The sequence below is a fragment of the Eptesicus fuscus genome, chromosome 5 (genome assembly GCF_027574615.1).
Source record: "Eptesicus fuscus isolate TK198812 chromosome 5, DD_ASM_mEF_20220401, whole genome shotgun sequence".
Classification (NCBI taxonomy): domain Eukaryota; kingdom Metazoa; phylum Chordata; class Mammalia; order Chiroptera; family Vespertilionidae; genus Eptesicus; species Eptesicus fuscus.
This window is the reverse complement of record NC_072477.1, coordinates 72501663-72517171: the sequence shown is the minus strand read 5'-3', so window position 1 is coordinate 72517171 and position 15509 is coordinate 72501663. Positions and strand designations below refer to the sequence as shown.

General features: G+C 43.3%; 1 protein-coding gene and 1 non-coding gene across 3 annotated transcripts in view; one reads left to right on the top strand and one right to left on the bottom strand.

The window, feature by feature from the left end:
- FMN1 (formin 1) overlaps positions 1 to 15509 on the top strand; it is a 402801-nt gene that overhangs the window by 22993 nt on the left and 364299 nt on the right. The gene's annotated exons all lie outside the window — the stretch shown is intronic.
- LOC114232054 (U6 spliceosomal RNA) lies at positions 11306 to 11407 on the bottom strand. The gene has a single exon (XR_003618104.1). It is a non-coding gene; the product is annotated as a U6 spliceosomal RNA (small nuclear RNA).

Here is a 15509-nt window from a genome sequence, read left to right as displayed (position 1 = left end):
GTGGCCCACCCTCTATCCCCTGAGCCACGCTGGCAGGGCTCAAACAAGATTTTGATGCCTAGGACAAGTGAACCCAGAATAAACAGTATCTCTTTTAAAGAATGCTGCTTTAACAAGGATATGTCTAGTGTGTTATGCATTATACCAGTTCAATGTTTTTATAAAATGAGTAATAAGAATACAAAAAGTGTTGTTAACAAAATAATTTTCCCCAGCAGTACTGTTTATTGGTTTAACACATATGACTTTGCTTTGCTGAAGCATTTCATTCCTGCCTATGAAAATCCGTATCCTGGTCAGGGCACATGCCTGGGTTTTGGGCTCAATCCCCAGTAGGAGGCGTGCAGAAGGCAGCCGATCAATGATTCTCTCTCATCATTGATTTTTTTTTTCTCTCTCTCCCTATTGTCTGAAATCAATAAAAATATATTATAATAAATAAAATAAAAATAGATTCTTTATTAAAAATAAAATAGTTTTTGATCAATGCCCTACTGCTGCTCAGAGTTGATTATTACAACTCACAGTTATTTTTTTTAAATAACTGCAAAAATTTTCTACAGTGTACAAAATTTATTTATCTCTGCTTGCACGTACCAATGTTTCCTATTCCTCCATTTCAACAGAAGAGATTAGCAGGATCTATTCATCATTAATCAATTGACTGCCAGAATGCAGCTCTTTTTCCCTCCCTTGCCTAGGCATGAAATTCTAGGAACATCAACAAGGAGGTTTATAAAATAGACTGACTGAGACCTGAGAAGTAACGTTTATTATAGTGTGCCCTACTGTGCTAGGCTAATTACATGGAAATTTCACTTAACCCTTAGGAGTCTGTGCTTTTCACACCATCTCATGCCTATGTGTGAACAAGAAAAAAAATGGCCCTGGTGGGGTAGCTCAGTTGGTTAGAGCATCGTCCCGATACACCAGAGGTGGGGGTTGTGGGGTCAGGGTGCATACAAGAATCAACCAATGCATGCATAAATAAGTGGAAGAACAAATCTATGCTCATTCTATCTATCTATCTATCTATCTATCTATCTATCTATCTATCTATCTATCTATCTATCTATCTACCTATCTATCATCTATCACCTATCTCCCTCCCTTCATCTCTCTCTCTCTCTCTCTCTGAAGTCAATCTATAAATGAAAAAAAAATTAAAGAAAAGAAATAAGATTTGCTGAAGGAGAGCCCTGGCAGTGTATAATTTTATTTTTTGTTTTTGTCTTCTGCACTTCTATCTTTTGAATATTTTTAAAAAATTATTCAGTTAGATAAGTGTTCTTTTATGACTGAGAAAGTCATTTTGCCAATATAAACCATTTTGATAAAAGTCGAATCTGCCAAAATGACTTAAAATGCCATCCATGCTTTTTTAATTTTTAGGAATCAGTTTATTCTCAAGAAGAATTCTGTTTGCTGGCTCTTTTTGGTCACTTTCCTCCATTAGATCACATTTCATCCCCAACAGCTTGCTCTGTTTTTCCTCTGCTCACCATCAGGACACCACCCACCTGGGGAATTGTGCTGGTTGGAGAGGCAGGCTCCTGCTTGGCATAAGCCAAAGGACATTTCTGTTGGGATCTGAGTAGCTTAGAGGTGGGTGTTGAAACAGTAGTAGTTATAAAATAATAGCCTTGGTGGTTTAGAAACTAAATCAGTATCCTCATTAGATTGCAGGCATTTTATGGAATGCATGCTAACTTGCATAGGGTTTTATAACATTTGTGTTGTGATGTGACCAAGAACTGAGTCCCAGGTGTGTGGCTTACTGAGGGATCTGAGAAATTCTTTTTTTTCCTTAGAAAAAAAAGGGGGATCCATAACCTTTCAAGTGAGAAAGGTATGCTTTAGTATAAAGGTCATAGATTATTTTTAAATGCTTTTAAAATAGGTAAGGTAGTGTTTTTAAATGTATGTTCCAAATATACAAAAATGTTTGTTTCAGATCTGAGTTTAAAATTTAAACCTTGAGCCCAGGCCAGGTAGCTCAGTTGGTTAGAGCATCACCCCAATATGCCAGTCAGGGCACATACAAGAAGCAACCAACAGATGCATTAAAAGTGGAACAAATCAATCTCTCTCTTTCAATAAATTTTTTTTAAAAAATTTAAACCTTGATTTTTACCACACACCAACCCCATTTATGGAGTATTCTTACCAAAGAGTTGAATGTATAGGTAATCAGACACCCAGAGCTGACTTCCAGTTCACAGGAAATCTGGAAGCTAGAGGGATACGTTAAGTAGCACCATGAGCAAGCAAACAGATAAGTCCATATGTGGGACTGTACTGAAGTTATTTTTTTTATTAAGATACTAGAGGTCCGGTGCATGAAATTCGTGCACGTGCCTGGGGGTGTGTGTCTCTCAGCCAAGCCTGCACTCTCTCCAATCTGGGACCCCTCAAGGGATGTCTGACTGCCCGTTTAGGCCTGATCCCACCAGATCAGGCCTAAATGGGCAGTCGGACATCCCTCTCACAATACAGGACTGCTAGCTCCCAACTGCTCGCCTGCCTGCCTGCCTGATTGCCACTAACTGCTTCTGCCTGCCAGACTGATCACCCCCTAATCACTCCCCTGCCAGACTGATCACCCCCTAATCACTACCCTGCCAGCCTGATAGACACCTAATGGCTCCCCTGCTGGCCTGGTCGCCCCCAACTGCCCTCCCCTGCAGGCTTGGTCCACCCCAACTGCCTTCCCCTGCTGGCCCGGTCACCCCTAACTGCCCTCCCTTGCCAGCCTGTTCACCCCTAACTGCCCTCCCCTGCTGGTCTGGTCAACCCCAACTGCCTTCCCCTGCAGGCCTGGTCCGCCCCAACTGCCCTCCACAACTGCCCTCCCCTGCCGGCCATCTTGTGGCGGCCATCTTTGACCACATGGGGGCAGCCATCTTGTGTGTTGGAGTGATGGTCAATTTGCATATTACCTCTTTATTATATAGGATAATTGACATAAAATTGTATAAGTTACAATGTAGATTTGATAAATTTATATATTGCAATATGATTACCACCATAGCATTACATAACCCTACATCACATCACATAATTATCATTTCCTACTTGTGGTGAGAACAATTAAAATCTAGTCTCTTAGCAACTTTGAAGATTATAAGGCAGTAAACAAAAGAGACAGGTTGGGAGGGAGGGGAGACTGATTAGTCTGGTAAACATATAAAAGAAATGTAAGGATATAGCAAGCAAATGTAATGTGTGGACTTTAAAATATAATTGAAAGAAACCAACTGTAACCAACATTTTTGGGACAATCAGGAAAATTGAATACAGACTAGATATTTGGTAACACCAGGAAATTACTGTTAAGTCTGTTAGATATGATAATGGCATTGTGAGTACGTAAGACAGTGCTTCTCAATGTGTGGCCTCTGATGTATCACCAGCATCACCTGGGAGCATGTGAGAAAGGAAAATTCTCAGCCCCACCCCAAACCTACTGAATATAAAACTCTTGGGAGGAAGGGGAAACAAAAATATGAGAATCACTTATATAAGAAAATATCCATATTTTTAAAAATATATTTTTATTGATTTCAAAGAGAAAGGGAGAGGGAGAGAGAGATAGAAACAACAATGAGGAGAATCATTAATTGGCTGCCTCCTGCACGTCCCCCACTGGAGATTGAGCCCACAACTCCGGGCATGTGCCCTGATGGAGAACTGAACCTGGTTCATAGGTCGATACTCAACCACTGAACCATGCCGGCTGGGCAAGAAAATATCCATATTTTTAAAGAGTATGCAGTAGTGAACTGATATAAGGTCTAGGAATGGCTTTACAGTGTTTAAGATGAAGGTAAAAATTTGATGGAGCATCCTGGCCGGTTTGACTCAGTGGATGGAAAGCGGCCCTTGGACCGAAGGGTTGCGGGTTCAATTCCTGGTCAAGGTCACATACCTCAGTTGTGGTTTCGATCTCCGGCCCTGGTCGGGAGGCAACCAATTGATGTGTCTATCTCATGTCGATGTTTCTCTCTTCCCACCTCCTCCTTCCCTTCCACTCTGTTTGAAAATCAATGGAAAAAATATCCTCGGGTGAGGATTAAAAAATTTGATGAAGCAAGTGTGGCTAAATCTTGATAATTTTTTTGTTGAGTAAGACTTTTCTATGGCTACATTATATGTTCTTTCTATTTTTATGTATATTTGGAAATGTTCATTAGACAATTTTTGGAAACCTTACAACACCCACATACACATACATACAAAAGCAGAATCCTCAGAGAAAACAAACAAACAAAACTTGATTTTAAATTTTATAAAACTTCCAGTTTGCCTAAAACTGGGGTAAGTCTAGGCTTTGCCATTAACCACTTGTCTGGATGGTCTTGGTAAGTCTGTTTCCCAGGAACCTCATCATTCTTATTCATGAAATAAGGAGGTTCAATGTGTGATCTGTTTTGAAGGTTCTTCTGGCTGCTCTTCTTGATTCGCTGAGCAGTCAGGTGTGTGGTCAGGAGCATTCCCTAGGTCTGGCATTGGATCTGTGGGTGAGCATGCTTTCTCCCCTTCCCTCCCCTCCCCTCCCCTCCCCTCCCCTCCCCTCCCCTCCCCTCTCCTCCCCTCCCCTCTCCTTCTCTCCTCTTCCCTTCCCTTCCCTTCCCTTCCCTTCCCTTCCCTTCCCTTCCCTTCCCTTCCCTTCCCTTCCCTTCCCTTCCCTTCCCTTCCCTTCCCTTCCCTTCCCTTCCCTTCCCTTCTCTTCCCTCTTCCTCCTGCCCCCCTCTTTAATCCTTTTCCCATCTTAGAGGATAGCAACATTCTCTGGGATGACTGAAGCCCAGGCATGTCACCCTGTGACAGAGTAGACAGGGTATGAAATTTCATGAAGAAGATCTCCAAGGATTTGAAATATGAGGGGCCTTCAGGTTAGGCCAGAGATGGCGAGGGCCCAGAGCAGAGTTTGGTACCTGCTGCTCCTGTCATTTGCCTTGAGCCCTTTCTTTTGCCTTTACCACTGCCATGGTCCTCACCTCCTCATGCAGGATGTAACTCTGAGTGGGTTCAGGAGCCCTAATTCATAGCTGTCATACTTCAACAACCCTGTTGATTAGAATAATCAAAGCTGTGTGCCTAGTTGGACAGACAGCAATGGTGTCCTCACTGCTAGGTGGAGTCAGGTTATCTAGCAAGTCATGAAAATGGCCTCTGTGTGTCCATGTTAAAGGGTTAGACAAGAGGAGGGCAGCATCTCTCTGGGGGAGTTTCTGGGGGACACCTCAGGCTGGTCTTGGGGAGGGGACAACAAAGGAGGAGATTATGGGAATATAGGAACAGGTGAGTGTAGAGGGTACACATCCCATTGGCAAGAGGAAGGGAAAATGAAACAGGAGGAAGCTCTCGGGGATGAGGAACAACAGCTGCAGGATCCATTGGCAGGAGATGGTGATATATCCTCTCCTTACGCCTCTTTAGATTACCTGATAGAAATGTAATTCCCACAAGTGCAGGCAATCAGTGATCGTGTTCCCACTGACAGACAATTCCTAGAGGCCTTTTCCAGTGAAGGCATTTGCTTATTTTCTCTTCTCATGTTCCTTCATCCCTTTCATTTTCCTGCACTGACTTTGACCCTGCCTGTGCCCTAGACAGGGTGTGCCTATGGACATTGGCCAAAATATAATAGCAGCAACTGTTGTTTATTGAACACTTATGTACCAGGCACTGAATTGAACACTTGATAAATATTACATTTAGTTCCAACACACTCAGCTAGTAAGTGGCAGACTTAGAGTTCAACCCAGGTTTGACTGACTACCACTGTTGTCCCTCACCTCTCTGCCTCATCACTGTACTTCTTCCATGGTGACAGGGACTGGAGAGAAAGCCTGGGACCAGAGCTGCAGGGCAGTGCGTTGAGAGGGCCACACAGTGGAGGCTACTGGAAGAGGTTGCAGTACCTGGGGCTCCCCTGGTTTCCTTAATGCCTAATATCACATAGAAAAGCTATGCCCAGTATAAAGAAATGTGCGAGACTTTCACATAGCTTTGTTGAAAGGAAATATATTGTTCACTTTTAGTAGGAAAATTTAATTTCTTGAGTGGAATATGAACAAGACTCAGAATCTTTCCCTGGGAAGGACACTTCCTTGGTGACATCATTAAACAGCCTTTATTGACCAGTTGTGTCATGCTGACTCTTTGGGGGTTACATAGGTTCACAATCCGGTAGGTTTCTTTTTTCTTCTAAGGAATCTGTAGCTACCCTTCTCACGTAAGATAGGCAGAGAGAAAGGAGACACAATTCCAGAATGCTTTAAAAACCCCTACCCTGTGGCCCCTACCTCTCAGAAGAGGCAGATGTGGAAGAGCAGCTGCCTGCAGAGTGGTGGCGGTAGTGCAGGTCTCACTGGGACAGGGGACAGGGAGGCAAGGGGTGTATCGGCTAAAGAAAGCTGTGGGTAAGAACCCCCCACTGCAGTGACATCTGTGGGGACACACTGTTGCTTACCTAGAACTTCCACATACCTCATCATCGGATCCACACAGAAATCCCCATTGGATGAGTGGGTATATTTCTGTTTCTTTTTTAAAAATCATGTCTTTGGTTTATGCCCTACCTTGTTCCTGAAAGGATTTAAGGAACTTGCATACAATATAGGAGATAAAATGCTTTTTTTAAAAAAAAATGTTAAAAATTAGAGAAAAAAACATTCTTTGATAGGGTTATATTGACCTTCCTAAATTTTGTATCCAAAATACTCTGGAACCCTTAATACCACCCTTGCTCCATTTTCAGGAAAAACATATAACATTATTCATCAATGAAATCACTTGCTTAGACACTTTCATCCAGAAATATTATCATATAAGGTTAGGATGCAGCAGTTTAAAAGCTATTCCATAGACAGAAGTGGGTACTTACTTTCTATTCCTATTTGAAATTGCTCCCAAACACTTCCATCTCTCTTTATGCTTATGCTTCTGTCCTTGTCTATATGGGTATGCAATATATGTGCATAAAATGCTTATTTTTCATAATCTCCCAAGAGGTTTAAACCTCTTCAATGCCATGTACTTTCTGTGTGATTCCTAACCAGCCTGTCCCAGAGGCAGAGAATGCCATCTCCACCTGAATGAGGATGGAAGTAAGACTCAGAGAGCGTAACTTGCTAAAGTAAAGAGCAGAGGAGTGATGATGTCGAATCACTGTCCTCGGTTTCATCACATTGCCATGTCCCCTGTGGCCATGGAACCATCTTCTCTGAACGGTAACAGCAAACACAGCCCTGTCACTGTGGTGATGTGTGTTTATCTCTGTGAGGCACTCAAGAATCATTCATTCATTCAACAGTATTTATTGACTACCTATCATGTATTCATCACTGTTCTAGATATAGTGGGCACAGTAGTGGACAAAACAAACCAAAATAAATAAATAATAAATAAATAAATAAATAAGTTAATAAGCTAATCCCTGTCCTCATGGAGCTCACATTGTGGACCAAAATAAAATCAGTCATTTCTGTACTATGTTAGCTGGGAATATGTGTAATGGAGAGAAACAAGGCAAAAAACAGGATACTGTTTCATAGCTTTATGGAAGCTTTGTATTGGTACATAATGCACAGTGATGATTCTATCCAGTTTTAAATAATATATTTTAAGAATATTGCACAACCTAACTGATTCCAACAGTATTCCATGGAGAGTCACTTCTTACATGGGCCTTGCCAGCTACGCTTTGGTTTCTCTAACTTCACTCCTGCCAAGAGGCCTCCTGTTCCCCAGGGGATGGCTTTGCTCATGTTTCAGAGGACAGTGCATTCTTGTGTCAGGTGTGAAAGGGATCTTTCCTACTGGATGCCAGTGGGAAGCAGCAGCAGGGAAGGCCAGCTGACAGAGCTAACATTCTCCTTGCTAACTGGGTTAGTCTGTGCTCTGGCTTATCTCACTGTGAGATCTTCCTACCCTTGTTCAGTTTGTACCAACATTTGACAGCAATATTCTCTCTATTTTTCGGAATGCATCTTTACACAAGAGGACTTAAGACAGGGGGTGAGATTCTGAAGACTCAAAACTTTACACTGCCCTTTTGGAACAAAAAATATGTAGAGAAACTTCTGGAACAAGGTCCTCAAATAGTTGTGTATATAACATCTAAAGTGCTTATTGGTCTTTGTGGGCCCAGGTCAAACAGAACATCGTTTGAATTTTAACACTTTCAAAATAATTTCTTGTGGGGCCAGAAAGGAGGTAGGGATATTGGAAGATAATTTGAAGGGAGAAACTCAATAAAGAAAATATTTTAAATGTATAGGCTACCTTAAATTTAGCTGCAAAACATTGTGACTCAGATGTATTTGCTTTTATTTTTAATTTTGCTTTTTAAAGAAAAGGTGAGATAGCTGAATAGCAGAGAGGTTAAGCAAGTCTTCCAGGGTCATAGTTTTACCTCTCAGAGTCCTTCCACTTGACCTTGTGGCTGCCAGTCCTATAGTTGGTGATGAAGTTCTCCTAATCCCTGCTGTGTCACCTTTTGTCTGCAGCAGATCCAGACTCCAGGGTAGTAGCACCCAGGTGTGAGGTAGATGGTGGTGCACCTACAGAACCTGTTTTGACACTGCATTTCCATGGCAAGCGCACTCTTTTTATATAGATTTCTGTTTATTGAGCGGTTTGGGGTGAGGTGGGCTGGATCTGATAGTTCAATGACCCTTCCCCTCTGCTTCCAGAGCCATCCTTAGGTCATTGGAAAATAACCTTGCCATTGCTTTATTTTGTCTTGTCTTTTAAACTTTATGTCAATTCCTACAGCCTAATTTAAAATTAGTGGAATTAATTATCTAATTTGGTAATTTACTAGTTCTACTTACTATTTCATAGAAAGCAGTGGTTTCCTGGCTGTTCTGTAATGTGGCTTAAAGAAGCTCTTAATGGTAGGACCTTAGATTAATATCTTGTCCATTATACAGGTTGGAAGTAAGTGTGCATACTTGTGTTCTTTTGAACTTCATGCAGATAATTTGAATTATGTACTCTTAGTTATATTATAAACAAGTAGAAAGGTCAATGTATTAACTTGCCCCTGTGGCTTTAGGATCTTTTGAAGAAAGCATTAATACTCAGAGTTATCATTACTCATGATTGTAGGAACTTAGGGATTGAGAAGGTACAGTCTTTCTACCAAGAAGATCATCTAGCTTGATCCATATTACTAACACAGAGTTCTGGAGATGAACAGACTTTCCTAAGGTCAAGCAGCTGGTTGGTTCTAGAGCCAGGATTAGGACAAGGTCTCCAGGTTTCCAGTTAACACACTTTCCTCTGAGTGCTGTGATCCTGTTTGCACTCGTTTGCCCACTCATTCACAATTGTGCTCCTATTCTGAGAGGCCCCCTTAGAGGTCATCTGTTCTCTTTCACTTCATAGATGAGGACAGGGAAACCCAGACATTACATGGTCTTGTCCAGCCTCACAGAGGTTGTAGGTACTAGACATGGAAGTAGAGACCAGGTCCTCTGACTCCAACCCAGTGCTTTTTAACCAACACTCTACTTCTTCATAGATGGCTGTGCCTTGGAGAGGTTTTCATCTCAGAACTAGAGACTCCCATGAACTCAGTCAGTGCTCTCTTCTTGTGAGTAGAAGGACATGGTTCCACATGATGGAGCTTGATATGAGAAGCAGAGAGATGCAGGGCTCGACCTCCAATTCCCTTTGTGATTCTGTTGATTCCTGGAACATCTGTAAGTCTCTGCTTTCTCATGTACAGGGTAAGGATAGTGACTTAGATGTTTCTTCCTGTTGGGGAATTCTGTGGTCCTCCAGCCCTGTATGTTTCTTTGTGTTTGTCCAGTAGAGGGGGGTGTGTGCTCACAGACCAACAGACCCCCAGGCTCCTCTTCCAAGTTGGATTGTTGTGGAGGAACGTGGAGGGTGTGGTGAAAGCGATGCGAGTCTGGGCCTGACAGCACGTGGGAGGAGCTGGAGACTGTGGTGGAGAGTTCAAGGGGCTGTGTTGCTCGGAATCAGCAGAGGAGATGAAAGGTATTCCTGGGAAACAGATCACCAGGGTCCCAGAAATTCTTTTCAGGTTAACGCCTGACCAAGAAGAATGACAGGCTAAAAAGCTGCAGGTTTGAATGTTTCTATTGCAATTTTTCCCCTCTGCTCTTAGGAGTGGTGAGTAATATGCATAATGTCGTGCCAGTCCCGGTCTGGGGCTCCTTTTCCAAAGACATAGTGTGGGTTACATTGGGAAGAAATATAATGTCTCCTCTTGACACCAGTGGCATGCAGGCAGCTTCTTCACACGTGAGACCTATGTTCTGAGGCCTGGGCAAAAGACCAGCTGATTCTTCCATCTTTAGTTAAAGTGATAGACCACAGTGCATGGAGACAGAGTCCCAGGAAAGAAATGTGATATCCATTTCTCCTGTACAGAGCATGGAAGAGTAGGAAGGAGAGGGACTAATAGAGTCCTCACTGGAGATGCTAAAGCTGTAGAGGAGTTTTAAGGAAGTGCTGTCTTACTGAACACATTCAGCTGTTCATAATCTGGACTATCAGAATCCAGAAAAGCATTTACAGCCATTGTGTGCCACTGGTGTCAAGGAAGACAGGAGAAGAGGGACAAGTTTGAGTGTTAGAGTTAGTGGTGGGGATGAAGAAAGAAAAAGAAAATTCTTGACCTTGTTCTTCTGTCCCAGCTGTGGAAAATATTATTTGAGGTCCCTTGCCTAACTGGTCTGAACAATTGCTTTAAGTGGCATAGGTCATTTCAGGGCACTTCCTAGGGTGGCCTTATCTCTGTTTTCTTTTTTGTAGAGAGGGTCTAGGCAAGCATGGGAAAACCTTGATAACATACCACATCTGGTCAGTGGCTTTCTCCCGGGGTCTGAAAGAGCTTTTCTCACGTCCACTTAAATAATATTTAGTGGCTGGAAGAGGTGTTTCTGTCACTTGAGGCTGGATTACCCCTAGAGGGCATTTACTAGTAAATGTTAACTGCATTTTTCCCACTTTTCCATTGCTCTGATCAATATCCTGATGGCCTTTTTCATCCAGCTCCCCAACCCCCCTCTCCTCTGAAAGCTGTCAGTCCATTTTCTAACTATTAATAATTTGTTGAGAAAGAGTAAGGGAGGGAGTGAGGGAGGGAGGGAGAGAGAGAGAAAGAAAGAAACATCGGTGTGTGAGAGAAACATCAATTGGTTGACCTGGAATTGGACACAACCTTGTGGTATATGGGGATGATTGCTCCAACCAACTGAGCCACACCAACTTATTTATTTATTTATTTATTTACTTATTTATTTATTTTTAATATTTTTCAAAAACTATGGAACACTTCATGAATTTGTGTGTCACCTTTGCACAGGGGCCATGCTAATCTTCTCTGTATGGTTCCAATTTTATAGTATACTAGAGGCCTGGTGCACAGATTTGTGCAACAGTGGGGTCCCTCAGCCAGACCTGCAGGGATCGGGCCAAAACTGGCTCTCTGACATCCCCCAAGGGGTCTCGGATTGCAAGAGGGTGGTTCTCATGTGACGCACCCCAGAATCGGGCTCCCTCCTCTCTGGTTCTGGGTGTGTCACCCGAGAACTGCAGCTGCCAAGTCACCATAGCTCCTGCATTGAGCATTTGCCCCCTGGTGGTCAGTGCACATCATAGCTACGGGTCAAATGGTTGGACAGTCGGACGATCACTTAGGCTTTTATATTATAGACTAGTAGCCCGGTGCACGAAATTCGTGCACATTGAAAGGGAATTAATTAGATGAAATATTTTAATATTGCTATTTGCCCTTTCTCTATAATAAAAGTGTGAGAGATAAAAGGAAATGAGTACAATGTATATGAAAATAATACATAAATTTATTAATAAGTAAACAATAACAAACTGATATAACAATAACAAACTGATATAACAATAACAAACTCGTAATATAAAAACAACATTGATGCAAATAATGATTGATAAAGTGATTAAACTTATTCTAATATCTTCCTGTATACCACATTAAGAGTAAAAACACTTTCAGAGTGCTTGACTAATTTCCCTTGAGATAAAGTATTTACAACTTTAACGTCACATGCTCTTTGAACTCAAGAGAAAGCAACAGCCGTAACTGGTTTGGCTCAGTGGATAGAGCGTCGCCCTGTGGACTGAAAGATTCCAGATTCGATTCAGGTCAAGGGCATGTACCTTGGTTGCGGGCACATCCCCCGTAGGAGGTGTGCAGGAGGTAGCTGATCGATATTTCTCTCTCATCGATGTTCCTAACTATCTATCCCTCTCCCTTCTTCTCTGTAAAAAAAATCAATAAAATATTTTTTAAAAATAATTTTAAAAAAAGTGAGAGAGAAAGCAACATATAACTGACCATGTCCAAAAATGGGTTCAGGTAGGAATATTCCTACTCTGTCTAGAGTTTGTCCTTGTGATTTATTAATAGTCATCACAAATGCTGGCATAACAGGAAAATATCTTCGAATTAATTTAAATGGGTGGCCAGTGTCAAATGGGGACAAATCAATTCTTGGAATCAGAACAATCTCTCCCTCTGCAGATCCTGTTAATATTTCAGCTTTGATAATATTAGGTTGCAATCTTTTGATAATAAATCTGGTACCATTACAAAGACCCCATTTACTATTAAGATTTCTCAATAGCATGATGATTGCACCCACTTTCAATTTTAATTTATGACACGGCATTCCAGAAGGAGTAATACTATTAAGAAATTCAATAGGAAAATTTTCCTTTTCAGCATCTGTTGAGTCAATGGAATCATCACTCAAATAGGCATGAAAATCTCCATCAAGTATATCCAAAATTTCTTCATTTAATTTTTGAACGTGCTCATTTTTTGAACAAAGAATTGCATGTTTAGATATATTTCCAAAGATGGCTTAAATAATAGATCCATTAAAAATCATTTCATGGGGAATTTCAATAATATCCATTCCTAAATGAAAACTGCTATCAAGTTTGCCATCTCCAAGTTTTACTAACCATTCACTATAAGCAGAATCCTCTGATCTCATATTTGTTTTAAGAGACAACTGTCTGAAACATCCCCAAACACTACAATACTTTAAAACTTATTTGTACTATGGCCAATCGTATAGCATGGCAACACAAAAATTCCCTCTGAAAAGAACTTTCCCACCAAATGCAACATTCAAATTAGCGCCAGCGAGAGCTTTATATGTATGGCACATGTGCGAGTCAAAGCTTATTTTTATATTTCCAGTGTGTCATATGTACCAGTTGGTCAGACGGATGGACAAATGTCGGTCACTTAGCCTTTTATCTATACAGATTATAAGTCATGATTTTAACTTTTTAAAAAATTATCCTTTAATACCTCCAAAGCACAATGAGTAAGAATCTGAAGGTTTATGTGGCTTCTATTTGGTTTCTAGGACAAAGTTCTTTCCTTTACCCACCACTCACTTCTCTCCTTTTACTCTTGAATGTTAATTCCAACATAATTTTTGTAACACCTCTTGAAAAGAATCCCACCAAGTTTTTGATAGTCCACATGATAAAACTTACAGAAAAATACAGCATGAGACTTTCATTCTCTCACTAAGTTCTTCATATACCTGTAATTCCTCAGCCTCTAAAGAATGAAAAAGGAAAATAAAAGTGCCTTCTCTCATTCCAAGGCCTTTCTCAGTCAGGCAACCACAAAAAGAAAGAATGAGCCTACAATTCATGCCACGTAATCTCTATCAGGCATAATTCAAATCAAATCCCATCATGCAAAGTCTGGGATAATTAAAATGTGTAAGAGAACAGTGGTGACCTGGGGGAGAACTTATGAAACCTTGTCTCCTGCTTTTGCTGACTATTCTTTTCGTTATGCTAGACTCCAAGTCCCTATAGGGGACCTGGTCAGATGGCTGTGGGTGCTAACCCATGCCGTCTGCCCTGGTCCGTGATCCGTGATCCGTGATCGTGGACCTGGTCAGATGGCTGTGGGTGCTAACCCACGCCACCTGGATCCGTGATCGGGGACCTGGGCAGCCTGCTGCAGGCATTAACCCACGCTGCCTGCCCTGGTCCATGATCCCTGATAGGGGCTTTGAGTCAGCTGCCACTGGCGATGGCTGACTTGAAGCCCTTATCCGGGACCTGGTCAGGCGGCTGCGGGCGCTAACCCACGCTGCCTGCCCTGGTCCAAGATCCGTGATGGCGGACCTGGGCAGGCGGCTGCGGGCGCTAACCCACGCTGCCTTCCCTGGTCTGTGATCCCTGATCGTGGACCTGGGCAGGTGGCTGCAGGCCTTAACCCACACCGCCTGCCCTGGTCCATGATCGGTGATGGCGGACCTAGGCAGCCAGCTGCAGGCCTTAACCCACGCCGCCTGCCCTGGTCCATGATCCCTGATAGGGGCTTCGAGTCAGCCTCTGTCAGCAGCAGCTGAATGGAAGCCCTTATCCAGGACCTGGTCAGGCGGCTGCAGGCGCTAACCCATGCCAACTGCCCTGGTCCGAGATCGGTGATGGCGGACCTGGGCAGGCAGCTGCCCTTTCGGCCCCGGTCCGCGATTGGTGATCGTGGACCGGGGCAGCGGCTGCGGGCGTTAACCCGCGCCGCCTGCCCAGGTCCGCTATCGGTGATGGCGGACCTGGGCAGGCGGCTGCCCTTTCGGCCCCGGTCCTCGATCGGTGATCGTGGACCTGGGCAGCGGCTGCGGGCGTTAACCCGCGCCGCCTGCCCAGGTCCGCGATCGGTGATGGCGGACCTGGGCAGGCGGCTGCCCTTTCGGTCCCGGTCCGCGATCCGTGATCGTGGACCTGGGCAGCGGCTGCAGGCGTTAACACACGCCGCCTGCCCAGGTCCGCAATCGGTGATGGCGGACCTGGGCAGGCGGCTGCCCTTTCGGCCCCGGTCCGCGATTGGTGATCATGGACCTGGGCAGATCGGTGATTGGTGATCGTTGACCTGGGCAGATCCGTGATTGTGGACCAGGGCAGCCGGCTGCGGGGTTAACCGCCTGCCCCAGTCCACCATCATGGCTTGGATCTCACAGGCATAGGTGCTGCCCTCTCCCCCCGCCATCTTTGCTGGTTTAACGTGTATATTTGCTTCTGATTGGCTGGTGGGCGTGGCTGGTGGGCGTGGCTGGTGGGCGTGGCTTATGGGTGTAGCGAAGGTGCGGTCAATTTGCATACTACTGTTTTATTAGATAAGATGTGCTGCTGAGCTGAGCACCTAATCACCTATTTAAAGGCCCTATCTCTAAATAAAGTCACATTCTGAAGTCCTAGGGGTTAGGGAAACATACAGATTTTGGGGGAACATAGTCTAGTCTATTACATTACTTCTTATATATTTTTATTGTGAAATATTTGACATGCTTGTAGATAAACAAGAAGATAATATTTACATTCCAGCATCCTACTTTCTGGATGATAGCCAACTCCTTTCTGGCCACAGGTATGAATGATGGAGGCAGTCTGGTATCTTACAAGATGTGCAAGACTTGACTCTGAGCCCTCAGTCTGTATCCTGGCTCTGC